Source organism: Lampetra planeri, chromosome 2 (assembly GCF_965212315.1).
Source record: "Lampetra planeri chromosome 2, kcLamPlan1.2.h2, whole genome shotgun sequence".
In the NCBI taxonomy this organism is placed as follows: domain Eukaryota; kingdom Metazoa; phylum Chordata; class Hyperoartia; order Petromyzontiformes; family Petromyzontidae; genus Lampetra; species Lampetra planeri.
This window is the reverse complement of record NC_136108.1, coordinates 18,540,420-18,567,787: the sequence shown is the minus strand read 5'-3', so window position 1 is coordinate 18,567,787 and position 27,368 is coordinate 18,540,420. Positions and strand designations below refer to the sequence as shown.

The window sequence follows — 27,368 nt, the reverse complement described above, 5'->3', positions numbered from 1 at the left end:
AAATATGGAAATAAATTGTATTTCATTTAATCGGGAAATGCAATTAACAAAGACTTTATTTATTGCAATTCCCAGGCGATTTTGTAGATGATATGAAACGAATCCTGTAGCCATATTTAACAGTAACAGTTTATTTTAAGTGGTAAAGTGCAATGTTTCTTGCATGTTAATAAAATTGTGGTTAAAGTATACGTGAGGATTGCTGGGCAATGTTTATTTGCACCGTTTTATTGCTTGTGTTTATTTTATTGCAGGCACTAAAGTACGTGCAATACCACAAACACAATAAGCAATAACACACGGCAATAAACATTGGCCAGAAATTCTCAAATATAATTCAAGGACTAACGTTGGTGCAGTTGCTTCTAATTAACTGCCTTAGTTAACGCCATTAACATAAAAGTGGAATATCATCGAAAATGTCTACCCGTAATGTTTATCTTTGTGTACATCTTTGTGGCTGTTCAATTATTCCGACGATTCTTGAGTGAGTGTAATAAACCTTCCCACCCTCAGCCCTTGCGTTGACAAGTGTGGCTCTGTGAATGAGACCATGGTCAATGTCCCCTGAAAGTGTTCACGACTTTGCGTTTGAAGCCTTTTTAACTTTGTATCATCCAAGCGTAATACTTGTTTAATTTTCAACCGGTTCGAAACCGGTAACCCCATAATTTTTTGGGGGGTGGGGAGGAGGTTTCATTCTCGAACACGAAATAATGTTGTTTTCGGTTTATGATTTTTGCTGTGCAAAAATAGCGGCTAATGCCAGTATTTCTCTTGGGGTTCGGTTCGATTTCCTCCTGTTAGAGTATATATCTGATGTGTGCGTGTCTTTGTGACCCATACTGGAAGTAGTTTGAATGCCACACTACGGTATTACACGCAAAGAAGTGTAACCAGTCCTTTCTGTCTGTAATTATCAACTTACAGGCTTCCTGCTCGCAAACACCAGCTAGGTCTATGATGACCTGGGGTGAAACGGTTTCATAATGAGCTGATGTTGATGTGCTGGAAAGAAATGTGGTTGTGCCTCACTCAAACGTGGATATTTTGGACAGCCACTTGTACTCGGGGTTGGTTCTCCATTTCGTGCATAAGCTCTTGTGGCTACAATTTTATTTCTACGGTAATATCCAATTGAATAGTAATGTACTGTATTAATAAAGAATGTTGTTTTATGCGGTATACAGTCTTGTGTACACATTAGAGAATAGTGGCATTTGGATTTGTATTATGTGCTAAAATTTATTATTGCATATAAATTAGGTTTTGATTCGAAAGGTGTGCACAACACAAGTGACAACTGCTATCGAAACCTGTTTTTGCCATCCCTTAGGTGGACTAGGCCTAAAATGAGTACTGGACAAAATGTTGCATAAGCATCGGCACTGTGGAGGTAAAGGCAGCTGGCTGGAATTTTGGCCACATATCAGCATGCCCTGTTGGCCTTAATAGGACCAGGGTGATGCAATGATTAAATGATGCATTCATGAAAATAAATTCTTGACTCAAGCCCATGCAAATAATCTCTTGCTCATGAATATATTATTTTAGATTATGCTGATTGCGTATTGATGACATGCGCCGTGGCGAGATGTTAACTACCTCACCTGGTATGCAGGGTGTCGTGGGTTCGATCCCGACACTGGTCATTTGGATTTTTCTCTGGGTCGTCCGGTTTTTCCCTCCATATTCATAAACATGCATTTCGAGTATTTGGCTGCTGTAAATTTAAACATGATAAGCCACTTTGTTGAGCTATTATTTGTGGGCAGGTTGCTTCTAAAAAAGAGCTATATAGCTCAGTGGGCCTTACCTGGTAATATAAAAAATAGTTTGGTGAGTTTTGTTTAATTGTATGTCCATGCGCAGGTCAATGTGATGTGCGTTATGGCAAATTTGGATGGAACAAAAATGACTGCGTAGACCAACGAAAATTTCAATATCGATGAAAAAGAAAAACAGTACAAAAATGGAACAATACATTATCAGACAAAAATAATAAGGTACACATCGGTTATAGAATGGCACATTATAGGTAGAAATGAAGGCTGAACTGACCTCAATTCGGACGATATGGTGGGAAGGAGACGGTAGGGAATTCTGGAGGATTATCTGCAGTGAGATAATCTTTTAATGGTGATTTTATATATTTATTTTGCAACTGGATTCAAGGAGAATTCTGTTATTTTGAATCATTGGTGATGAATAGTATCATAATTAAATAAAAAAACATTTTTTTCATTGACTATAACTGAAAAAACCCAGACTCGATTCAACAATCTAATCGTCAACTCTTTATGGAATCCTGCAGATCTTTGTATTGAGCCACAATGAGCTAATCATTATGTTCATGAGCTAGTATGCGTGTTCCTCTCAATATTATGTTAACACGTGTGACACAGCAAACTTCACACCTTCCAATGGCTCTGCCGGCTGTTATATTCTTTTTTCATTTTTACAGTGTGTACTGTGAGTATATTTTGCAATGTGCATCACTGTGGTTACAAAATTTAGTTAAAAGTCAAATGCCAAAGTAATATTCATATATAAATGATGAATACTCGACAATATATGGAAAGAGATCACTTTGTTTTTCACACAGATGTCACTTGGTGGAAACATTTCTCCGGCAGAATTTTCCAGGAAAGATGACTTATTCCTCCAAATAAATCTGGAGTCGTTGGCACCATTCTGCACTTCGCATAGCAGCCAATAATCATTTGCTCGGGGAGAGGCAATGACATTCTGCCCACGGATGTCGTGCCAGCTCCACTTATAGACAGAGCTGACCAATCTTGCTCCGGAGTGTCGGTTACACACTTGCACAAACACACCTACAAATGTGTGCCGGTGGTTCCATTTCCGGCAGATTCGCACATTGATAATGCTAATAGTGGAGCAGGTAAGTTATTTTTTTCTCTCCACAGGCATCGTTAACATTGTGATACCAAGCATGGCACTTGATAAGAGATTCGCAATGGTGTATGTTTACAGAATAAAAAAAATATCCTCCTAAAAATCACAGATGGCTTTGCAAATGTGAGAACGACTATGATGATGGATAGAGATAAAGATGTTGATGCAGTTGACCTTGACAAAGCATACATATGCACACACACGCATCTACCATATAGCTTTACAGACTCGAGAAAAAGTAGATGATATGAATTGAACACCTGTTAAGGTCGGCATCTCACAGGTGCCTGTGAGGGGCTTGCTTGGCCATCATTTAACTCTGCCTCCTTTGACCAAACATTCCATTGCAGGCGTTTCTGAAGTGTTCACACTGAGAGGCATTCCTGATGTACAGTTTCATCGTACAGTCATGATTGCCTTGATACTCGGAGAGGCATTTTTAAAAAATATTATATCTTCATCAAGTTCATTAACTACGTTAACATAGTTGTTTTAACATCATCATATGTGTGTTTGTACATTTTACCACGATATACACCTTATTCCATGAACAAAACAAACACGTTCTAAATTTGTGGCTCACTTTCTGCAACGTTTGCAGAATACTGGTCAAACTTTGCTTCATAGATAGGACGGAATGTGTTGTGGCAAGTACCCAGAATGCTCTTAAAGTGGCTCCCAAATTTTGATTTACAAAAACACGTCCTAAATGCGTGGCTCACTTTCTAAATTCGTGGCTCACTTTTTGTGATAATGCCACTGAATGTGAATTAAATAATGGGTTTCCTAATAGAGAGACTGCCCCCTGCGATGTTAAACTATTCCACATTTAAACGAGGTCTTTCATATGGCACAATGGAAGTTTCCAGTGTATTGGTTGTGGAACATGTGGATAATCTTCTACGCTAACGCCGTCACACAGGGGATGTCACATCCTCTGCTGGGTGCTCTAGCCGAGTTGCCGGTTGTTGTCCTGACATTCGACTTGTCAGATTGTGACATCGCAGTTGTTTTGTTGGTGTGATTGACATCTGTTTGTTTATTGGCAGGAGTCGTCATGGTTATTTGGTAAAGGGGTGGTTTATTTAATTAAATAAAGCAAGGAATTCTGCAGTTTCTTTCACATTGCACCTATCATGATCGGTGTATTGGCATGATCGGTATTTTTGGGCAACAGGATCTAGGAGTAGACCTATAAAACAGGAATCTGGCCTCTCCTCTTGAAGAGCACGAGATCAACGCTGTACATTTACTTTAACAGCGAGATCAACGCTGTTAAAGTGCCTTACAAATAAGCAGACAATATGCCTCCTTCCCGTTTCGTTGGATCCACATTAGAAACTAAATGTACTTTTTTAAAAGTCCCATTGGCGTCACAGCTTTCTTTCTGTATTTGTTGGTGTTTTAAAGCCTTGGCTTAATACAAATTCTTGACCGGTATGGATATTTTATGTCTCATGAACCATGTGGCCTTTGGGTGGTGTCAAAGTACTCGAATTTCCTTATGTGGAAATTCTAATATGGAAACGGGGCATTTTGTCTGATTTTATTTCATTGCTTATATTCTACACACTGCTCATGATTATTCCGTGTCAGAGTTATTTGATCAACTCCAAATTGTGCTATTGTCAGTTCCTTTCGTCCTTTCATTGCCAGGCTAAGATATCAAAACGAAGAGATAAGTAATCTATCCCTTGCCTTGGCAAGCGTGAAGGCACCAGGGTCGGGGCGCAATTCCATCAGAAATACACAACGTAGGTGGGCCATGCTTAGTTGAGAAGCTCACAGAACTTTTTCAAGCATGTGGAGTCAAGGAGTTTATTCCCCAGGAGTGTAAGGACACTTCAGTTGTTCACCTCTATAAAAGGAAAGGAATTGTCAAGCCTATGACAACAACCGGGGCATCTCACAACTCTCAGTCATCGGAAAAATCCTGCTCAATCACTTGATATGCATATAGATCATGAGCTCCTACCGGAGAGCCAGTGTGGCTTAATAGCAGATTTGGGAACTGCCGAAATAAGCTTTTCTGCCCGTTAACTCCAGGAACAACGTTCGGAGCTAAACCGGGATATATATACTCCATATTTGTCATCCTGACCAGATCGACTGAGGCCTTCGACACGGTGTGTCATGAGGGCCTGTGGAAAATGATGGCCAAATTTTGTCTGTCCAGAAAATTTTATAAAAACGGTGAGGCAATTCTGTGACGGCATGCTTGCCCGAGCTTTTAATGAGCCTCCAGACCCCTTCCCAGTCGCCAAATGGAGTCCAGCAAAGGCTACCTGCTAGTGCCCAACCCACTTCAGAACAATGTTTTCCGACATGCTTCCTGATGCCTCCTCCTTTGGACCTTCCTTCATCCATCGCTCCGGTGCCACACTGCCACGAGCTCCCCCGTACCCATTCCTCCGGAGAGAGAGCAGCCGTCTTTAGAAGAGAGCAGGAAGTCAGAGAGCGAGGAAGATGTTGTAGATCCAGATGACAATTTCAGAGGTGGAGCTGAGGAGAGAAACCCATACTATCCCACCTAAAAAGACCTCAACGACTTGATCAGATATCTTGGTCTCACCAAGTCCAATGCCGAGCTTTGGACGTCTAGGCTCAAGCAGTGGAACTTGTTGGATGAAAGTGTGCAAGTCGCAGATCAGAGGAAGCGTCGCCAACCTTTTTGCAGCTTCTTCACCCGTCAAGATGGGCTTTGCTTCTGCCACAATGTGACCAGTCTGTTCGAGGCAATCGGAATCGCCTGTAACCAGAATGAGTGGCGCCTCTTCATTGACCGCTCATCCAGGAGCCTCAAAGCCGTGCTGCTCCATAATGGTAACAAGTACCCGTTTCTTCCCCTGGCTCACTCTGTGCACCTCAAAGAGGATTACAACAGCATCAAGACCTTGCTGGACGCCTTGAAGTATGATGAGTACGGCTGGGAGATCATCGGAGACTTCAAAATGGTGTCATTCCTGATGGATCTCCAAGGAGGTTTTACCAAGTTTCCCTGCCATCTTTGCCTATGGGATGACAGGGACACCAAGGCGCACTACCACAGGTGGGAGTGGCCACAGCGGACCGAGTTCTCTGTGGGGAGGAACAACGTCAAGTAGGAGCCACTGGTGGACCCCCGGAAGGTGCTGATGCCACCACTGCACATCAAATTAGGCCTTATGAAACAATTTGTCAGAGCTGTAAATAAGGAGTTTGCAGCCTTCAAGTAACTTCAAGACTTCTTCCCTAAGCTGTCTGAGGCAAAGGTCAAAGCCGGTGTTTTCGTCAGACCACAAAGAAGATCCTGGAGTGCAATGAATTCCCCAAGAAGCTCACTAGTACGGAGAAAGCGGCTTGGAATAGCTTTGTCGCAGTAGTTCGTGGCTTCCTGGGCAATCACAAGGTCGAAAACTATGTGGAGCTGGTTGCGACTCTGGCGAAGAACTATGGCACAATGGGCTGTAGGATTTCCTTCAAAGTCCATATCCTTGATGCTCATCTTGATAAATTCAAGGAGAACATGGGAGTGTACTCGGAGGCGCAAGGCGAGCGCTTCCACCAGGATTTACTGGACTTTGAACGCCGCTACCAAGGACAGTATAACGAGAACATGATGGGAGACTACATTAGGGGGCTGATTCGTGAAAGTGATTTACAGTATAATCGCAAATCTTGAAAAACTACTCGCTTATAAATCTTTTATAGTAAATTTTGGTATTTCTTTAGTATAAATACACGTAAATGTTTATTCATGTGTTATTTTTTTCCGAATTTATGTGAACGAAAAGAAACAAATAGCTCGTTTTCTCATTGAAAATAGGTAAATTTCAAAATATCACTATTATGGTCAGCCATTTTCTATACTTTTTAGGCATACGCAATTACGAAATAACACTTACTACCCAGAAACAAAATTTGTGTTACATAGTGTAATGATGCCAGCGTAAGCATCGGGTTCCCTACTGATGGCAAACTCTTCGACGTGTGGAGACTCCCAAGCCAGAGCCAAAGTGCAGGAGGTGGTTGTTAGGTAACAAGTGTGCTAAATACTTTCCGAATTGTAAATGCAGCACAGTGTGGCTTCATTTCTCCACTGCAAGTGTAGTGATGGTACAGTATATCCGCCAATAGGGAGATAGAGCGCTGAACAGGGTGAAGGAAAGGCGCGGAGATGATCCAGGGTCGAGTATAATGACGGTATATCCGCCACTAGGGGATTAGAGCTCGCATCAGGATAAAAGAGGGGCGCGGAGATGATCGAGGGTCGATTGAGCGAGTAAAGTTCGGTGGGTCGGGTCACGTCGTCGGGTCGTGGAGCTGCAATTGCCTTGTGTATCGGGGGTTACGTAGTGACAAGGACGTCTACACCAATTATAGAACCAGCTCCGACAAAGTCCTGATTAAAGGAAGCGTTAATAAACGGATTGTCTCCAACCACGTAGTGTGTGTCTTCGTTAAGAGCACTACACATGCAATAATCAGCATCAAAAAGACTGAGGTCATGCACCAGCCTACCCCTAGGGAAGCAGTTTGCTGGAACCAACCATCGTTGTCAAGGTACAGAAGCTTGTTGTTGCTGATAGGTTTACTTGTTTGGGCAGCACCCTCTCCGAAGCCATTCATGTTGACGAGGTCAATGACGGAATTACCAAGGCTGGTGTAGCCTTTGGCAGACTGCGGCCAAGTGGGAACAAAGAGGCATTAGCCTTTGAACTAAGTTCAAAGATTACAAAGCTGTCGTCCTACCCACCCTGCCGTATGCCTCTGAAATGTGGGACAGCCTACAACCGCCATGCCAAGAGGCTGAATCGTTTATACATGATGTGCTTGCGGAGACTACTCAAGATCAGATGGCAGGACACAATTCCTCGCCCTGGCAGACTTGCCATGTATTCGTGCTGTGCTGAGGAACGCTTCAAGAACACCCTCAAGTGTTACGACATAGATCCCGGGACATGGGACAGCATTGCACAGGGCCACTCCACCTGGTGCAGCTCACACACAGGAGGATAGAAGTTTGCAAATCAAGAATTGCCAGACTTGTCCTCCTATGGGCTCAAATTATTGTGTCCCATTGTACAGCAGCCGGTCCTTTCGTGTCCAGATTTGACTCATCAGCCATCTCTGGACTCACCACAACCAACCCCTAACCGTGGTCTGATGTCATGGTCCCCATCGATTACGATGGACTAACAACAAGGCATCAACTTTGGCACTAATAACTGGTGACAATGCCCTCTGATGATGACCTAATCCCGTTTATTGGCTTCACCTTCACTCTATCGCACACTGATATCATCAACATCAGCCATGATCAATCCACGGACGAAGAAGTTTCTCTCGAAGTTGCCGCCATCCCTCTTGACCCAACAACGTCGTACTCAGCACAAGCACTCAAGCCGGTCTCATCACTGCATCTCCACGGTGGACGCCCTCGTGGGCGCTTTCCCTCCTGGGCCCTTTCCATCCTTTGGCGGCCACTCATGAGTTATTCTTGCCTAACTGGCCATCCATCCCTTCTAGCAACGTGTCCTAGCAATTAATTAACAGTAAATGTGTACGTTTGGAATTGGGGGCATATCTTCTATTAATATTTGCTCCTCTCTTATCGTCTCGATTCCGAGCAAGCATCTTCGCATCCTAATTTGTAAACTTTGGATCTTTGTTTCCACCCTCTTCGTCACTGACCTTGTTTCTGATCCGTATGTCGTAGCAGGCAATACCTGCACTGCTTAAACACTCGTGCCTCTATATCTATGGGACCTTTTTAACCTACACCCGAATCAGCCTTCTTTTATGGCATTGTCTCATCACTGCATTCAAAGACAATACCTTTATTGTTGCTATTTCTTTTAAGCCTGATGATGATTGCTTGTGTTGCAATCGAAACGTCGTAATATGCTATTATTTAATTTATTATTTTATCTTTAGACGTGACTTAACCGAAAGAACCAAAAAATAATGCTTTTATTATCAGAGCACGTTTGTTTCCATGTTTTTTCTGAAAATACGTGTGGTTAATACAGACTTGATGCCTTGCAAAATGTGTGGTGTTTGAACATCTTAACACGCCTGTTTAATTGCCAGAAATGGTAAAACTTGGCACATACAGCTCTCTCTGCCCACTACAATAAAACATTTTTGCTGTTGGTTGTCCCACCTGATGACGGAAGCTTGTGTTGCCTCCGAAACGTCGTGATTTATTATTTTTGTTTTTATTTTATTTTCACCTACGTGACTTTGCCGAAAGAACCTTAGAGTATGGTAAAACCTATTCTTATTTTTCATCCTATGCGTATGCTCCTTGTTGTCCAAACTGATTCCGATGCAGACTCGGGTGAAAGTGCGCAGTAAATGAGAGAGTGAAAAGCGTGCTCGTGAGCCAATTCGGTGTCCGATTGGCCTGGTCGGGCTCCAGTGGGAACACACAGACACACGCTGGGCCAGCACGCTCCCCAGTGGTCATGAAGAACGTGGCACTAATGATTTACGCATCGCGTTCGCCAAGGCAGTCGCATGCAGAGATGCAACGTTGACTTTGAAGGCTCTCAAAAAAAAATGTTGTATTGAAAACAAGATGTAAGTGTACTATATTTTCACGATGCTGTAATAAAACCCGAATTAGAAAGGTTATAGTTGTTCATACATCTTGACTTCTTTGAATTACAATATTAAAATAACCCATCAAAAAGGTCACGCGTTGCATAATATTTTGAATAAGCTCAGATTGATTACACTCCTAAAGTTCAATTTGTGCACTTTTAACTTAGCTTATAAATGGGTTATTATTTTATGACAAGCACTCATTGGCTGAAGTGTGCTATGTCCAAGTATGCACCTGGGTAGTTCCAAGGGCAGCCATTCTTGTGTTGTGGCTGACTCGTCACATGTGATGTGTAGGCACTTTAGCAAATGCGCTTTTTGCTCTAATGCCAGTGTTGTTAAGATGAAACGGATATTAGTTTTACATTTCAGTAATGGAATATTAAACAAAAACACTTCAAGATGAAGATGTATATTTCTGCCCAGTCATATCATATTTGCCCTACATAGTTTTGTTAAATCTTAGATTTTATTGAATGCTGTATAGTAACAATAGCTTAATGAACGTTTGATTGTCAGATGTAAGATAGATTTTCTTAAATTATTAATATAAAAATAACCTTACACTTTGGTAAAACTATTAACTAGTTTGCATGAGCGTTCACGTTTATTATTTCTAGTATGATGTCCTTTCTAACTACTGTGGTGGTAATTTCATTGACATATTTCTTGCTCGATTATATTTATTTCACAATGCAGGAATTATTGCGACATGCGACCAATGGCGGTGCACGCTTGTAATGCAATCCTTAAGGGGCATGATTTATGGATCATGTATACATCACTATGTGCATGAGAGACGCATCTGTGAGCTTCCTTCAAGGAGGCATGACGTCAAGTAAATGATCTCAAATTCAGTGTAAATTTCATCAGACATTTTGGTGTTCTCCCACACGTAAAGCACTGAATGAGAAATTGGCGAAAAATCCAAAGCAAGTACCCTTCTGAAAAAAATCACAATACTCGGTTAAAACTTTCCTACATAAATAAAGGACTACTGCTGCAATATTACCACATGTGGTTGTAATTTTTGTGCACTGAACAGAGCAGACTTGTGGAAAATGTTCTCAACCAAAAAAGAATGGAAATTTAACACATTTGTTTTTAAAATGTTTAGGGTTATGAGAGCTGGAAAATGTTGTAGCAAGGTTTACATTGCCAATATTTGGAAGCACTTGACAGTTTGCACAAGTTGACAAAACAATTTAGTTGGTAACACACCTGAAAATAGATCTCGCCAAAAATCAAAATGAAGGGAAGCATTCTTGCTTGAATGGGTCTGACAATGAATATATATGCACAGGAATATAATGATAATTTAACGTATGGACACAACAAGGTTATCTTTTACACTATGAGACCTCTTTTACCAGTAGCAAAATATAGTAATAGGTTTTTACCCTTTTATCTGGTAAAAAAATGACACCTTTATACAGGGGATCATGTTTGCAATAACCACAACACAAGCAGTTAAAATTCAAACAAAAAGAAACAACTCTGATAATGATAATGTATGCACTGTCCTTGAAGTTGATTGGTCCACACCCGAGACAGCTTTTCTTAGAGCCTAATCTCCATTGGTGTTGGACCAGATAAAAGGGTAAAAACCTATTACTATATTTTGCTACTGGTGAAGGAGGTCTCATAGTGTAAATGCTTACCCCGAGCTCTCAATACTCTGATAGTGCGCTGTTTTTTGAGTTGTACGCCTTTTGGCGTCATCTGGTCCAACACCAGAGAAGCTGTCTCGGGTGTGGACTAATCAACTTCAAGGACAGTGCATACATTATCATTATCAGAGTTGTTTCTTTTTGTTTGCATTTTGACTGCTTGTGTTGTGGTTATTGCAAACATGATCCCTTATATAAATGTGTCAGTTTTTGTACCAGATAAAAGGGTAAAAACGTATTACTACTACTAAGGTTATCTTTATCAACAATGTGTTAAAAATATGGAACACTGCAAACTGTTACGAACAGAAGCTTGACAACTAGTGTTTAGACATAACTCGCACACATGAATCTATGCATTTATGTAGACAAATCACAGTGCACATGCACGCAATGGTGGAAACTTGAATAAAGCTGAACAAAAATGTCACGTTATTAATATCCATGTTTAAATAGGTTAACTGTATGAAAAGGTATTGTAATCATGTCATCAGCATAAACATTACAAATCCAGGCAGTATGCCTTGTGTTTTTTTACTACGTCGCAACATTCAAATTTTTTTAACGAATCCTCTCATTTTACAAAAATGCAGTGGGAATCTGCTGATTTGCTCGTAACGTATTCATTTATTGGCACATCTGCAGTCAAAAATAATACCAATAAAAGTGCCTTTTCTACCTTATTTACACCAGCAATGTAAAGACGTGCTTTTGTCATATACTGCAACGGGAGGAAACGAATTCGGGGGTGCCTAGAATTTGAACTTTAGTGTATCATTACTGTAGAACAGAGTGCTGCTTTTATGTCTCAAAATATGGCATGAGGCAACACCTGTAATGGATCTTCTGGGGTTGCAAGAGAGCACGGAGCTGTTTTTGCCAGCAGCTGGCTCTGGTTAGAATGCGTGTTCAAAAGCAGGAATTGTGTGTAGGCTTGCAGTGGGGCGTGTGTGCCTGTGTGTGTGTGCTGGCTGCCTCCACTTGGCCCAGAGTTTGCCACATTGCCTAACTTAGTAGCGTCCCAGTGGGAGCCCTCAAATGCTGGCCCTTTGTGGAATAGCATTGCACCACAGGGACTCTGGCTGGATGGACTATGATTTGCCATACAGCTGGGCCCATCAAGCCGAGCTGGGCTGCCAATATTCACACCGTTAACATCAAAATGTTTATTTGAAGTTGCACAGTGAGACTACAAAGACACCACACTGTTTAACAAAAAATAAAAATAAACGGCAGACTCATGGCGTATTTCTTTCGTGATGTATGTTTCATTCTGTGTATATGTATTTTGTTTGCGGGTTTGATTGATGAGCATTTTTAATGGTATTAGCCAAATAATTAATTGTTCATAACCTGACTATAGGGTATTGTTTCAGAGTAACAAGGTGTCATAATTTTTAGAAGGGTTTGTCCTGCTACAAACTAGATTTTAAATAGTTTTATTGTAGCGTTTTAGCAATAACGCAAAATAAATTTGTATTCAAGTAAAATCTGTAATAAAAAAAATTCTCTCTAGTTTTTGCCAATATAAAAGAAAAGTAATGAATTTCAACAATCTGTGTTTTGAATGTAAAGAAAAAGTTTGAAACTTTATATGTTGGACATAAGCAATATGTTTGTACACGAATGATTCATTTTTTGTAAGTGTATTTCAAGGGGGTCGATTGAGTTATTTTGGAGATATTTTACCATGCGGCAGTTTTTTTGAAGTAGAAACAATGTCATCGCAATGGGATCTGCATTTCACGGGTGTCTGTCCGAGTCATTGAAATAATGTTTTTTTGTCCAGAATCACTGAGCAGAGCTGCTAATGAGTGGACCCCGTGCCATCATAAAATACCTTGGCCTCTTCACTGCCTCTTGTTGGTACTGATGATTTAATTTCAGGGTCTTTTTTTTGCCTTTTATAACTAATCAGACTGTGGCTGAAGCTGATAACTACAAGGCCTAAAAACAAGGTAGAGCAAAGCTCTGCTATCCCGCATTCATGGGGAATGGAGAGTGCCGTGTTTATCAAATATGCCGGTTGTCTGAGAGTTGGACTTATGGTTCACCAACATTTTCCAAGTACATACAACTTTTCACGAAAGAAACTTCGCCTTCGTATTGACTGATATAATAAATACTCTACTATTTTACAGACGTACTCGGCAGTCAGTTGTAGAGCATTCTAAGGTGGTTAGCACGGTTGGCTACGTGCAGCACGAACATAAATTCATTTCAACATAAATATATTAGAGTACAGTTTCCAGCAGCACAATACTGGCACGTACGCACTGCCGCTAGCGCCACCACTCGGCAGCGTCCTGAAGCTTCTGTAAACAACAGATCTATGATGGGATGGCTGTCTGAATTTTCCTGGATACGTGAAGGAAGATCCGCATTGCCGTAGATGACAGATGCCGGTTAACAGAGCATTCCAGATGGTCAAGTGGCAGATAACAAGAGCATAAGCCAATTAATTGGGCAACCTTTGCTTTTGAACGCAGTAAATATATTGTGTCACATTGTATCGTGATTTTGCATCTTTGTATATTTCTTCGGGGTGTTATTTGCCCGTTTACCCAGGAACGCTTCGCTGAGTCTCATGACTCGTTTCCAGTTGGGTTTCTTCCAAGTTTTAGCAGCAGCAGGAGTAGGCGATAATTGCCACGTAGATTCCAATTGAGTAATTTGCGGGTGATTTTTCCAATTTTGTCCCATGACACCGGCACACAATGGCCTACTGTTAACGAATTGCGGCATGGGATCCTTAACATCCACAGTGAAGCAGACGACACATGTTTTTTTTACGGATAATACACCTGCAGTGTTAACTAGTCGTTAGCCTCCACCACCCGACAGCCAATTACTAAGGTTTGTCACGTAAAATGTGCCAATTAGTTACTACTTAAGCCCACCCATGTGTTGGAGAGTAAATCCACAACATTTATAATTTTAGTACTGTGCTGTTTCGCTGGTAATTGCATCCAGCTTCATCAGGCAAATTTTGCCAGAATTGCAGTGCAGCATTGATGATGATCGCCTGATCACCATCAATGTTGTGGATTTATTCTCCAACACACCAGTGGTGTTGAAGTAGTAACTAATTGGTTTTGTTTACGTGACAAACTTTATTAATTGGTTGTGTCGGGTGGTGGTGGGTTAACAACGCATTTTTACTTACGCGATCTAACACAAAAAAAAAATTTGGAATATTATTGGTAGCGAAAGCCTACGTGTCAAACAGTATTAATTAGGGTGTCCGCTGGAGTTGAACTGCCCAGCAGTGGCAAACAGAGTACCGCTAGGCAATGTCCACCGCCGTTATGCGGTGCATGCCTATATTTTAGTGCTCTGTAATTGGGATGAATGGATCACACATATGCTGTAATACTTTCAACTTCTAGGGGAGTGAGGTAGTCAGTACGTTTGATTAATGCAAGTCATGTAAGTTGCTGCCCTATCTATATACATTTTAAACATCCCCCAGTATGCATGGATTTCTTTTGGTCTCAGATTTTACACAAATAGAAAACATTTAATAAGGGATTAGCTAGGCAGGATATTTCTGGAAAAAGTGTTGACTTGGTGAGGCTTATCTAAGTGAAGTACAATAACTATAAAACGATTATAAAATAATTAAAATCGGTACGCACAATATTTTTTTGCAAAGCCGATGATATCTTAATCATTTAAAAAAATCCAATAATTACTAAATCTCATTCACACATGCATACGTTACTTCATCCGCTTGTATAATACCTATTCATTTGATGCTGACATGGGCCAAAGAATGGTTAGTATATCGACATTGTATTATTAACAAAGTAACTTTTGATACATTTATACTTGCTATTCAAAGAAGACAAAGAGGACAAACCAGCTTTACACCTTGTACTCTGATAGAAAGTCAAGCCGCAGTGCAGCACTGATGATGAGGATCGTGCTTGCGTTGCAGATGAAGCTCATTCAGTGCAAACTCACACTCTTTTAGAGGCATTTGTCAACGCCAATTAGCTTGCTGACGGGGCAGTTTCATTTCTTGCTTCTTGGGTATGCCCAGGGCCAAGGGCATGAGCTTTATTGAGGTTAAGAATAGCGTCGGTATTTTGCCAGTCACAAGATGTTATAACAGTGTCCAAAACCTGCACAACATATCAAATAAACCTGGCTAGCTGTATAGTCTTGGACCGGCTAATGCGTGGTTCCCTGTGAGATACTGAACATGAGCATAGAATATCCATTCACGATGGATGGTAACCTTTCATTACATTTTACGGAATGTCCACCATTGGTTTCAGGGCTGTGAATGGAAATTACCACCATTCCGTGGTCAATTGAGCAATGAAATACTTTAACTTGAGGGGTTTTTTTTATTTTTGCTTTAGGAGCATCACCGGTGGGGTTTATGGGGCATATTAAAGTCACCAGTAATGATGCTCAGACTCTAATAATCAATACAAATTGGACCCTTGACTTGTGCGAGTTTCTCATGCAGACCTTTTCAGGAACATGGTTCCCATTCACATGACATCAGTGCAAGCTCCTGAGCCTTTCGTAGACCCCAAATGTGTGGGAAAGTGGTGGCACGGTGTGGTAAGTGCACTGTGTGAGCAACTCGGTGATCTGAGTTTTGGCTCCTGGCCACAGCTGACGCTATTCCCGCAAAGACCCACGTGGTAAAGTTTGGTTAAACTACCCCCATACATGAGATGGCATGAAGAGACCCTTCATCCAGAGGTTGATTGGCAAAAGGCTGAAAATCATCGGTGATCATTACATTTTCGATTGGCATGTACTGTACAGTACATAGCAATCAACTCCCCTGCTGTGAAAACTTGGCAAGAATCTCCTGAAGAGTCGTCATACTCATTGAGGGTTTGCTGGTTTAACGAGCATAAGAACAATCACAATACATGAATAATTAACCAAAGCTATTAATGTATCAAATTGCATGTTTATTTAAATTGCCTGTCTGCTATGCATTGTGAAATTTTTGTTGAGATTAATGATTCAAATTGCCAAGCTATTATGGCATTCTGGAAAGCACAGAACAAGCCGTGTAAACCAACAACTAAATGTTCATGATGCTCGTGTAACAAGATATCATTTCATGACATCTAGTCTTATTGACTTGGCTCCAATGATTACAGAGATACAGTTGAGAGCCTCTTGACATTTATACATGCAGAACCATTGACAAACAATGTGCTGACATGTAACAACCTGATGTTCTAACTTCGCATTAGACGACTGAGTTCCACCACTGTGGCGAGATGTTAACCATCTCGCTTGGTATATAAGATGTTGTGGGTTTGATCCCTACCCTGACGCCTGTATATTTGGAGTTTGCATGTTCTCCCCGTGGTCGTGTGGATTTTATTCCGGTTTTTCCCTCCGCATTTAGACACATGTGTTTAGAGTATTAGGCTGCTATAAATGTCCACGTGATAATTCACTTCGTTGAGCTATCATTTGTGGCCAGATCGCTTCTGAAAAAGAGCTGTATAGCTCAGTGAGCCCTTACCTGCTAAAATAAAACCTCGTTTAGTTTTTCATAGTTTAGCTTTTGTACGCGTGGATTTTACGATAACTAGATTAAAACAATGGCACAGGAATCTATTTTATTTCGTGCTAAGGTTTCATGCATTTAATTTGTTTATACTGAAATAGAAATTTGAAGCCTCCATAAAATTCTGAAACTCCAGCATGTGAAGATGATTATTTGCAAAGTGTTGTACTGCTTCCAAATAATTTTATTCACTGCCTATAAAATGTCAGTTATTACCCACAAGAACTCATTCTGTTCCTCCATTTCCAGTACTCGTTTGTGGGAGGGTTACACAAATCTCGCCTATCTTGCATTAATTTCCAGAGTATCATTCTCGCAACTACAGAACTTTCCCCAACAGCCTGTATGGCAATAAGTGGTTCTTTGTCTTTAAAACACACACAAAAAGAGACACACATAGGGTGATCCCCTACCCCACCATAGCACTGTATAAAATATTTCAGCAAATGCTGTTAGCAAGCACCTATTGTGGCCAGCATAGCACATGAGCGTGCGGTGTGGACAATACTAGACCTTGGCTGCCTTTGGCTCCCCAAGTGCTGATGTTTACACACTCACTGGATATTTATTTCAGGCTGAGTCGCCATAGGGGTGGCCCAAGAAAACAACGGAGCTTCTGGGTTACGCATCCCGTCGAGGCACACGGCAGTAAACCGTGTGTGCCATGCGCGGTGACTTCGACCAAATCTAGTGCCTGCGTTGTGTATCTTTATTATTGACATGCAGCGTGTGGTGGCGCCTCGTGTTGTTTCTTAGCGGCAGAGTCGCAGAGCACGAGCTCAGAAGAGCACTCGCCAAGCCCAGCGTCGCCGCCGCCACCGCCTCGTGCCTACAAGCCCTGCTTCGTGTGCCAGGACAAGTCATCGGGGTACCACTATGGTGTCAGCTCTTGCGAGGGATGCAAGGTGAGCTTGGGGTCTAAACTAACTCTGGCAATTCTAACTTTTTTGTTTTTTAGTATTCCAGGTAAGGCCACACTTAGCTATGTAGCTCTTTTTCAGAAGTGTTCTGGCCACAAATTACCGCTCAAAGCAATGGCTTCTCATGTGGAAATGTATAGTGGCCAAATACTCCTTAAGGCGTGTTTTTTATATGTGGAGGGGAAAACCGGAGGACACGGAGAAAAATACACGCAACCACAAGGAGAACATGCAACCTCCACATGTACGGGCATCGGGGTGGGATCGGGACCCATGACCTCCTGCATACTAGGCGAGGGAGTTCACATCTCTCCACGGCCTGCTTGCCACAGCCATATCTATGCAGGGTGTAGCAGATTGTCAGCGAGAGGACTGTGCATTCTGTCACGTGCCTGATGGTGTTCCGTTGCTCTATGCCAAAGAGCGAATTAAAATGGAAAGTACTCAAGTAAATAAGTGAGCGCAAGAGTTAGCTTGCGTAAGTTTTGCCACCTAATCTCTTAATCCGAATGAAATATTACGTACGAGGAGCAATTTTGGGATGTCAAGGATTGTTTTTAGATGACACTGGTCCACACGATAGAATTGTGCTTGCAGCAATGTCGGTGACCATGAGGAGCACCACCCAATGCGCTTGAGTTTGGGGACACATTCGAATTTTGTTTCTTTTAATAGATGCCAAGTTCACCCACTCGCATTGCATAATAGATGTTACATAACGACAAAGCTGTTGTTTACCATGCGCAGGCTGCTGGGGAAAGGTCAATCATTAACGCCGATGGTTGTGTGGTCAACAGTACGCCTGGTGGCCTTTGTCTTATTTTAGGCTGAGTTGATCTTGGGGTGATCCAGATCAGGTTCACATACCAAGTGCCAGTGATGTTCTTGGCCAGGTATCAGACCTAAGTTGGCAAGATCATTGTCAAATAGCCATTGCTCCTCAGCAACCGCACACTGCAGCCGATGCAGTACGTTGTTAGGGGCTTTTTGTCATATTGAGAATGATTACGGTGGCCTTGATTTAATTTCACGATGCGACAATACACACATTTGGAGTACGTCTCATTATATTGGTTTCCCATAACTGTGATTGTATTTCACATTCTAATTGTATTGTTTTAGTGCTTTTATGTACTTCCATTACACAAATTTTTCTTAAAAGTTGTTCAGTTGCCAGTTCACTCAAGACAATCCCTCCTATAGCCACTGACTACAACTTTACAATCTGCACTGCTTGTGACGCACATGCCGTCAGTTACACATGACTTAATTTAGTAATTGTGGTAGTGGTGAGATTTTTGCGGACGCTTTGTAAACACATTTGTGAGCCCATTTGTACCAGCACGGTGTCCATCTCATTGATAAGAGGAGTAAGAAGCCAAACAGATGATAAAGTTCATGCTGGTTAACAAAGTCATTGCCAAAGAACAAAACCTTATCAATCTTACACGTCAGCCCAAAGCACACTGCAGTCAACACGTCACAGCTAACACTGCATTGTGGACTTGTGTACACTGCATTGTTGAGCTACTTGACAATCTGATGGTTATGATAATAAAGCGCAGGATCATGCACTAGCAGCAGAGTTCAATGTGAGAATATGTAGAGAACTTGGTCCTTTGTCCTTCTGGCTGTAAAGTTTTCCTTCACCACATAACTGCATAGGCATGCAGAGGTTTGGAAGCGTTTAACCTAATTGGGGTGCCTTTGTGGGATGGGAAGGGATTTTTTTTTGTATTGCTTTCATGTTCTTTTCCAAAACAGAAGGCAGTGATTAGCCATGGCCTGAAGGTTGGGGGCTGCAAAAAAAGAAGTAATATAAGGTAGAGGAGACTTAATACACAACATTTTGTTCTGATACAATTGCTGTTTTGGTCATTGAAAACACAGCCTTGCATTTGGCTGACTTGATATTGTCTCCGCCATTCTGCGTGAGCTTTTTCTAACAGTCACGGTTGGTCTGCAACAAAAATATGAAGCCAATATTTTTTGCACGTGTGCCAGTTCCAGAACAGTGGCAACAAGAGTGTTGTGCATTTGCTCAGGTGCTTTTGGCAGTGTTCGTTTCTCAGGCCTAGTTATTTGATGACAATGGACTATGTTTAGTGGAATTAGGATGAAAAAAACGTTGATTCATAATGCACTGTATTAATACTTTAATCCTGCCAAGAATGGATTGTTATTTTTTACTCGCCCAGATTGAATTTCATAGAATTCCAAGTCCACTCATTTTAGTTAATAAATACAGACGTCACTAATCTGAACCATTTTACGATTTGACGGGCTTCTTCAAAGTGGCTATTCCTCACGCAATACAGATTGAGATGGTGTTGATCCTTTATTAAATATTATTACCTGTTAAAATCATAGTCCATTGAAACAAATACCAAGTTTCATAGACAGAAGTATTTCTTTTACAAATGAATAATCGTGATTTAGTTGGGCCTGATCATGAATTTGCATAATATTGGGCAGTGATCATTATTTTAACATCATGAGCTTTGGGTACAATTTCGCAAATTAATTAACAAAACCGTATGCCATATCCGCTGCAATTTACACCAACCAAACTCCACGTGCGCTATGCTGGTTTGCGTTACCCACGGCTTTGGTTTGCGTTTCACATTTAGAATGGGCAAAGTGCTGTAAGTTACATTGAATCAACCGCAGTGGGCAAAGCCCTCTGTTCAATGTATGTGGCGTATAAAGAGGGGAGGAGTTTCGATTTAAAGCTTTCGTGACTGCAGGGATTCATCTTCTTGGTTCTTTCGGTAAAGTCACGTAGAATGGAAATAATAAAATAATAAAAATAAAACATAATAAAATAATTCTCACGACGTTTCGGCCACAACAGACTCTGTCTACTCGACAGGCCTGCTCTCCACCTGAGGACGGCTGCTTGCGTTGTGGCCGAAACGTCGTGAGAATTATTTTATTATGTTTTATTTTTATTATTTTATTATTTCCATTCTACGTGACTTTACCGAAAGAACCAAGAAGAGGGGAGGAGTTTTTTTTTACTTTGTGTACTTTTGTGCCAACTCAGTTAATGTGTCCGGAGGAGCAGATACGTGAAGGTCAGGGATCTATGCGATGTTGTCCTGTAACTTTGCTGCCATGATGACCGGCCAATCGGAGAGCCCTTTTAAGCCTGACAAGAATATCTTAAAAAACGCGCTTAACAAAGTTTTGCGTTGAAGACCCACCGTGCGACTTTATTTCTCCAGTGTTGCAGCCCCGTGACAACCCTTGCAATGGGGAACAATGTTGCCTCTTTTTAGCGCACTTAGACTTGTTGTTTGGACAATATAAACGCGTTTGTTTCTGAATCATATGTCATAATATAGTGTATCTTACATAAAATATCACGTTAACAGATGGACGTGTACTGCTGTTGGTTAATGTGTTGTATTGATTGAGTATTTGTTTGACTATTTTACTCAAAAAAATTACTTTTAGTCTCAGTAGTCTCCAACTGGTTTTAAATAAATAATATCTGTCCAAAATGTTTAACATACAGTCGTGTAAGTAAAGCATCTACGTAACGTGAATGGTTGAAATAAATGCGATTATACATACTTAAAAAAAGAACATCACGTGAACAGCCATTCCCTTAAATTGTGAAATCCAAGTATCACATCTTTAAGGGGTTATCAGATCCTTTATATGCCCTGAATACTATGTACACAGAAAAGGTCTTAATCTCCAGCCCTGGAGTGTTGGGATGGAAAGACAAGCCCAGCTGGGAGGGTTAACACAGCACGCTCAAGCAGCTTCTTCCTCTTGTTTGTTTACGCTTAAGCCCTTCTCGGGTTTCCCACATGCCACTGTGTGAAACCCCATATGCCCCTGCCAGGATTAAATCCCATTGTTTCCTCATACAAGTCCTCCTATTGCAGAGCAGAGTATCTTTGCAGGGATTTTGCCCTTTGTATGGCGATAAACCACGCAGGCTGAAGAGCCCTCGACCAATGCAGAGTAGACCCCCATGTCCACGTGTCTCCCTCCTCCACCCTATGACTCCCATCAACAAAATAGTAATTCACGTGGCAATTTATCACAGTATTTTAAACAGATTCCAAGTCTTCTCCTCCACTTTCTTGCCTTTCGTTGGAGCTTGTGGGGCGCCGCGGTGGGCCGAGATGTGAATTCCCTCGCCCGGTATGCAAGAAGGTCATGGGTTCGATCCCAACCCTGACGCATGCTGTATATTTGGTCGTGTGGATAGTCTCCGCGTACTTCGGGTTTTTCCCCCTCCACATTTACAGACATGCGTTTTGAGAATTGTTATTTGGCCACTATACATTTCCACGTGATAAGCCACTTCGTTGAGCTTTCATTTGTGATAGCTAGGTTGCTTCTGTTGAAGCGCTATATAGCTCATTGGGCCTTACCTGGTAAAATAAAAATACTGTAGTTTAGTTTGTGGTGGTGGTACGTTGAGCAATGCACAGCAGCAGGCTACTTAAGGCTCACATGACTGACAATATTTATTATTACCCAGGGCACCACTGTCATCCTGTGCATTGCAATTGGCCTGCTAGTAGAGGTTTTTGCGTCCTTCTGGTAGTTAAACACAGGGTGGTGGTCCATTTTTTTTGGATACCCCTCAAAAATGATAGGGAGAAATTTCAGAGAAAACAAGATTAATATGTTTTAAAGCCTCTGCATTTCTCCCACTATTCTGAATACGACTTGATTACATATTTTACAACACGCTCCTCCACTTCCACGATATTCAACCACGTACCTGTTGAGCAGGAAGTCAGAGGGGGGGGTCATTAGAAATGTGGGGTACCTGTAAATGGATCGCTGTGTACTTATCGAGACTAGGGACATTTTAGCCACATTTTAGAGGACTCCTCGTGATGGTGCCTACCTCCTGCGAAGGGGAGGGGGTGGAGGAGGGAGAAGGTCTGGCGTTTAGGAGATTTAGGGGATATGTACATGTGTGTGTATTTAAGGGTAATTGCATGAGTGTATTTGTCTTTGTGTAAGTGTATACATATGCGTGTGTATACAATATATGTTAGAGAGAGTGTATGCCGATATAATTACTGTATATGTATGGGTGTATATATGCAGGTGCAGACACATACATAACAATGCTGAGTAAATATCCAATTAAAACAAAACTAAACAATTTCATTTTACCAGGTGAGGCCCACTGTATATATCTCTTTTTCAGAAGCGACCTGGCTGCAGATGATAGTTTACATAGTGGCTTGTCATGTGGAAATGTATTGCAGGCAAATAATCTAAACGCATGTTTCTAAATGTGGAGGGAAAAATCGGAGGACCCAGAGAAAAATCCACGTGACCACAAGGAGAACATGCAAGCCTCAAATATACAGGCGTCAAGGTCTTATCGAACCCACGACCTCCTGCATATCAGGCGAGGTAGTTAACATCTCGCCACCGCAGCACCCCAAATTGAGATTTCAATTGAGATTTCAACTTGCGACTATCCAGATATGTTAATGATATATAGGGTTAAGGACCATTGTGTTCTCAGAGATAATTTTACATACTTACATGTTATGTATGTATCTTGAACTTTCGCATACCGTACGTAGCCTACCGTGCAAACTTGCAGCGGCTAATCATAAAACATCCCATTAAACTCCCGCCGCCATTTGGCACGATGAAGATTGCACATTTTTCAACTCGAGAGAAAGAGGCGTTGATGAAGACTTGCCCCACGTCTCAACCAATAGACATTTCAATAATAAAGTCACAGCTGTAGCTTTGAATGGCGACTGCTGCTGCTGCTGTGTGGTCAGTGAGGCCCTGTGGAGTTGAGGTGGGGAGTGATTGTTGGAGGGACAGGGTGGGGCTCAAGTCGATGGGGGGGACGAGGAGGGGGGTGGGATGGCACCGGTGCCAGGAAAAGCCACTGGCAGGGATTATAATCAGCAACTGTTTTCACATCAGCTGGTGCTCAGCAAAGGCAATTATCTGCTTGGAAATTAAGCCAAGCTCCACAGCTCCACACAGAGATTAAGGAGCTATTTAATAAAGAGATTAAACGAAGATAAGCCGCAGGGAGAGGGTCTAATTGAATCGTGCAGGGCTTAAGCCATAGAGGTTGAGTCTCCATGTCCTCTGTGATAGCTTACAATTAGGTTTAATTGTTCTATCGCATTTAGATCACTTTTCTAAGCATGGTCATCCCCAAATAAAAGTATCTGAGTGCATTAATGGCCCTGTTCATTGAATAAGTCTATCAAATTGTTTACGACTGGATTCCATGAATGTTCTTTGGAATCTTATTATATATCTTTAAAGGGCTTTGTTAAATGTAGCCAAAGAAAATGCGTATCTGTTGGATGAATCTCAATCTAGAAGTGTCACAAATAGAAAAATATATTACATTGGCATTTGGTTTGCTTCTCTGGTAAACTTTGGCACATACATACAAAACCTCACAGGGGAAATTAAAACGCAAAATATTGTTCTGTTACGGAAATAAATTATGTTTCTCCTTAACATTTCAATGTCAACTTGGTGGAATGGAGTCGCGGTGCACTGATTTGCTTTCCTGCACTATGAACTCGGCTGCCTGAGTGTGATTCCCGGCCATGGCTTATGCTAATAGGGAGTGGTCATCTGAACTAGTCCTAATCCCTCTCCTTTGCCAGCTCATGCTGACCAGCGTGGTAAAGTATGACCAGTCAACCGCAACGGCTGACACGGCATGGGGATGCCTTCATTCAGTGATGTATTGACAATAAGATGTATATTTATTTACAAACGTGTTGCGTCCACCTTCACGACAATCGTTGTGGCATTTTCTTGGTTCTTTCGGTAAAGTCACGTAGAAGGGAAATAATAATATAATAAAAATAAAACATAATAAAATACAATTCTCACGACGTTTCGGCCACAACGCAAGCAGCCGTCCTCAGGCGAAGAACAGGCCTGTCGGAAAGACAGCGTCCGTATGTTGTGGCATTGCGATGTTGAAACGTTCCTCGGGTAGTCTGGTCCACGTTTTCCATTGAGCTTTACACTTACTTTTAAATGAGAATCATTGTGTTGATTGCTGTGATCTGTATAACAAGACAGGCTGCCTTGCACTTTCAATAAAGGGAGTTATGCCCCTGGTATAACTTCGTCTTGAGAGCTTGGCTTGGATGTGCAAGTGGAAAAGGGGTATTAGATATTCAGAAGCACAAAGAGAAACACTCCTGTCTTGTCACAATATAGTCCAGAAGGATCATCGGTTTGTGTTGACCTCTGACGGAGGTGTGGTATCACTGCCACTGTTCCCATCTAGCTGACTGAATGTAAAAGTTATTCAAAATGTATAACTTTGTCTTGTGAATATTTCCCGTTCATCACAAGGCAATGAGTTGCGCAGTTTCCTCTGAGCGATACCTCAATACGTCTTAAAATGAAACTGCCATGCTCTTGTTAAACGTGTCAATCAAAACACGCATTGATTGGCACTGCTTGTAAAACAGAACGAGCTGTTCAGGTGCACCCTAAACTAAAACTAAACTATTTTTTATTTTGCCAGGTGGGGCCCACTGAGCGATATAGCTCTTTTTTTTCAGAAGCAACTTGGCTATCACAAATGATAGCCCAACGAAGTGGCTTATCAACGTGGAAATGTATAGCAGCCAAATGAATCTTAACGCATGTTTCCATTGGAAGAGCTCAATGGCTCTTTAAATCGCAAATGAGACTTCCTAACCCAGAACAGTTTTTTTGCGTGTAAAAAAAAAGTTTTCTTGAGAAAAGTATCCAAAGGCATCCTTTTTGTTTTTCAAACTTAAAGTTAGAATGCAAAAAAAGCATTGTTCTCAGAGAGGACCCCAGGGGTCATTTTATTTTCTGTATGTGTGCTCCCTTAAGAAGGTGCATTGGGTTTGTTTTGGCAGTGATATTCAGATTCTAGTCCTGGTGAGCCTATATTTTATATTAAAAAAGCACCATGCCGATTGTTATTTTTTTAAATTTAACAAACGCATGATTTACCAACTAGAGTTGTAGATTTGTTCTGCATTTTAAATGACTGCGACACTTCACATCATGCGGTGCATCATCGGGAATAAGACGAGGTTTAGATTTACACGGGTTTGGAATGTGACCAGTTGTGCTTCACTTAAATGTACCTCTCCTGGCAATTATGTTCACTCCTTGTTAACAAACATGATAATCAGTGCCTTTGTTTATACATCTATATATAAAAGGGAAATTTGTGAATGTGTGTCTGTTCAAAATGTTTAGCGTACTTCCCGACATGCAACAAACTTGAAATTTGGCATGTGGGTAGCTTCCAGACTGTACACAAAGCAAAAAGTATAAAAATAGACTTTTGTATTTTGGGGGGGGGGGGGGGCGCAATAAGGGATATATTTTGCACGCCAAGTGAGCGGTGACGTCATATCTGTGATGTCACCCGCATGCGGCAGCGTCTCGTAGTGTGCCTGCTGACGTCACGCACCCCCCCCCACCCTCTGGCGTAGGCCGTGTATTCATCTAAGACAAGAATCCAAGTCCCGGGCGAAGCCGGGTAGTAAAGCTAGTGTTCTATATGTATCGAGTTAATGTGTCAACATGTTTGAAGATATTGCGACATTTTAATTAAAATCCTCATGGTTAAATATGTTTCATATGAAAGCACCACTACTCCGTAGTAAAGTATTGTTGATTCACAGTGCTGCTGCTGCACCCTCTGTCACGTTTACCCCACTTATATTGTCATTGTCCCCTACGAACAAATAGTTTGATTTAAAATAAAGAAACTTGAAAAATAGCTCTTGGCCATGTCCGTTGTGAACCTTTCCTGTAAATGATCAAACTAGTATCTCGTAATCTAAGCCTCTCTTCCTCACGTGCAATTGCCTGTGATTGCTTGCAACAGGTCCGGACACTTAGACTTTGCCGTTGCTCTGCTGGTGGAATCTGGCTGTTAGTGGTGGCTGTGTACTTTTGTACTCGGTGAAACCCCCCTAGAACACTATGAACATGGGAGCGGTACCAAGGGTTCACGATGCTACGAATAACTCGCTGTCTGTGAGGAACAAATGGTCTTCGGAGACTCGTGGACGATAACTCGTGACGACCATTCTTTGCACATGGAAAAGTCCGGAGAGTTCAATGGGTTTAGCCACACAGGGAGAGAGCCACTGTCAATGAGATGGTGAAAGAAAGGAGAAAAGTTGATCATTTGTATGAGTCACATTGTATAATAAAAACTAAAATATAAATAATAATAAGCACCATGTTACCTTTTGTATGAATTTACAGTACAATATGCAATGCCATGACCACATTGCACAGCATACACTCGTATTTCAATGCACATTATAAGCTGCGTGCAATGAATGCTCGGAATTTGTGGTAGTTTAGGACAATAAACTTATGAGTTTAGAAAAAAAAACGATGGTAGCAAAGCGTATAACTAGCAAAAGGAGTTTGTGTTGGGAGGCACACGTGCAGCGCAGCGGAAGAGGGAGGTCACCCAGACGAGCTTAGGAATGTGCACCTAAGAGGTTGGCAACAAGGGTGCGGGGAGGGGGGGGAAGAGATCTGTAAGAGCAGAGCGTCAAGTTTGGGTGTTGATTGATTGCTGCTCAAGTTTATGGAGAAGTGGTGGTCAGGTGTTGTGTGGCATGTAAACAGCATCAGCCTTGATTACCGACTGGTCTCTTTGCAAGGATAAATAACACACTTTGTTACGAGCAAACACACCCTGCAAAAAAACAC

The 27,368-nt window shown here is 41.6% G+C and overlaps 1 pseudogene across 1 annotated transcript in view; it reads left to right on the top strand.

The window, feature by feature from the left end:
- LOC144729314 (retinoic acid receptor alpha-A-like) overlaps positions 1-27,368 on the top strand; it is a 77,992-nt pseudogene that overhangs the window by 6,458 nt on the left and 44,166 nt on the right. Inside the window, exon 2 of the transcript XR_013587689.1 lies at positions 17,488-17,636. The product of XR_013587689.1 is annotated as a retinoic acid receptor alpha-A-like (transcript). The remainder of the gene's footprint in view (positions 1-17,487; positions 17,637-27,368) is intronic.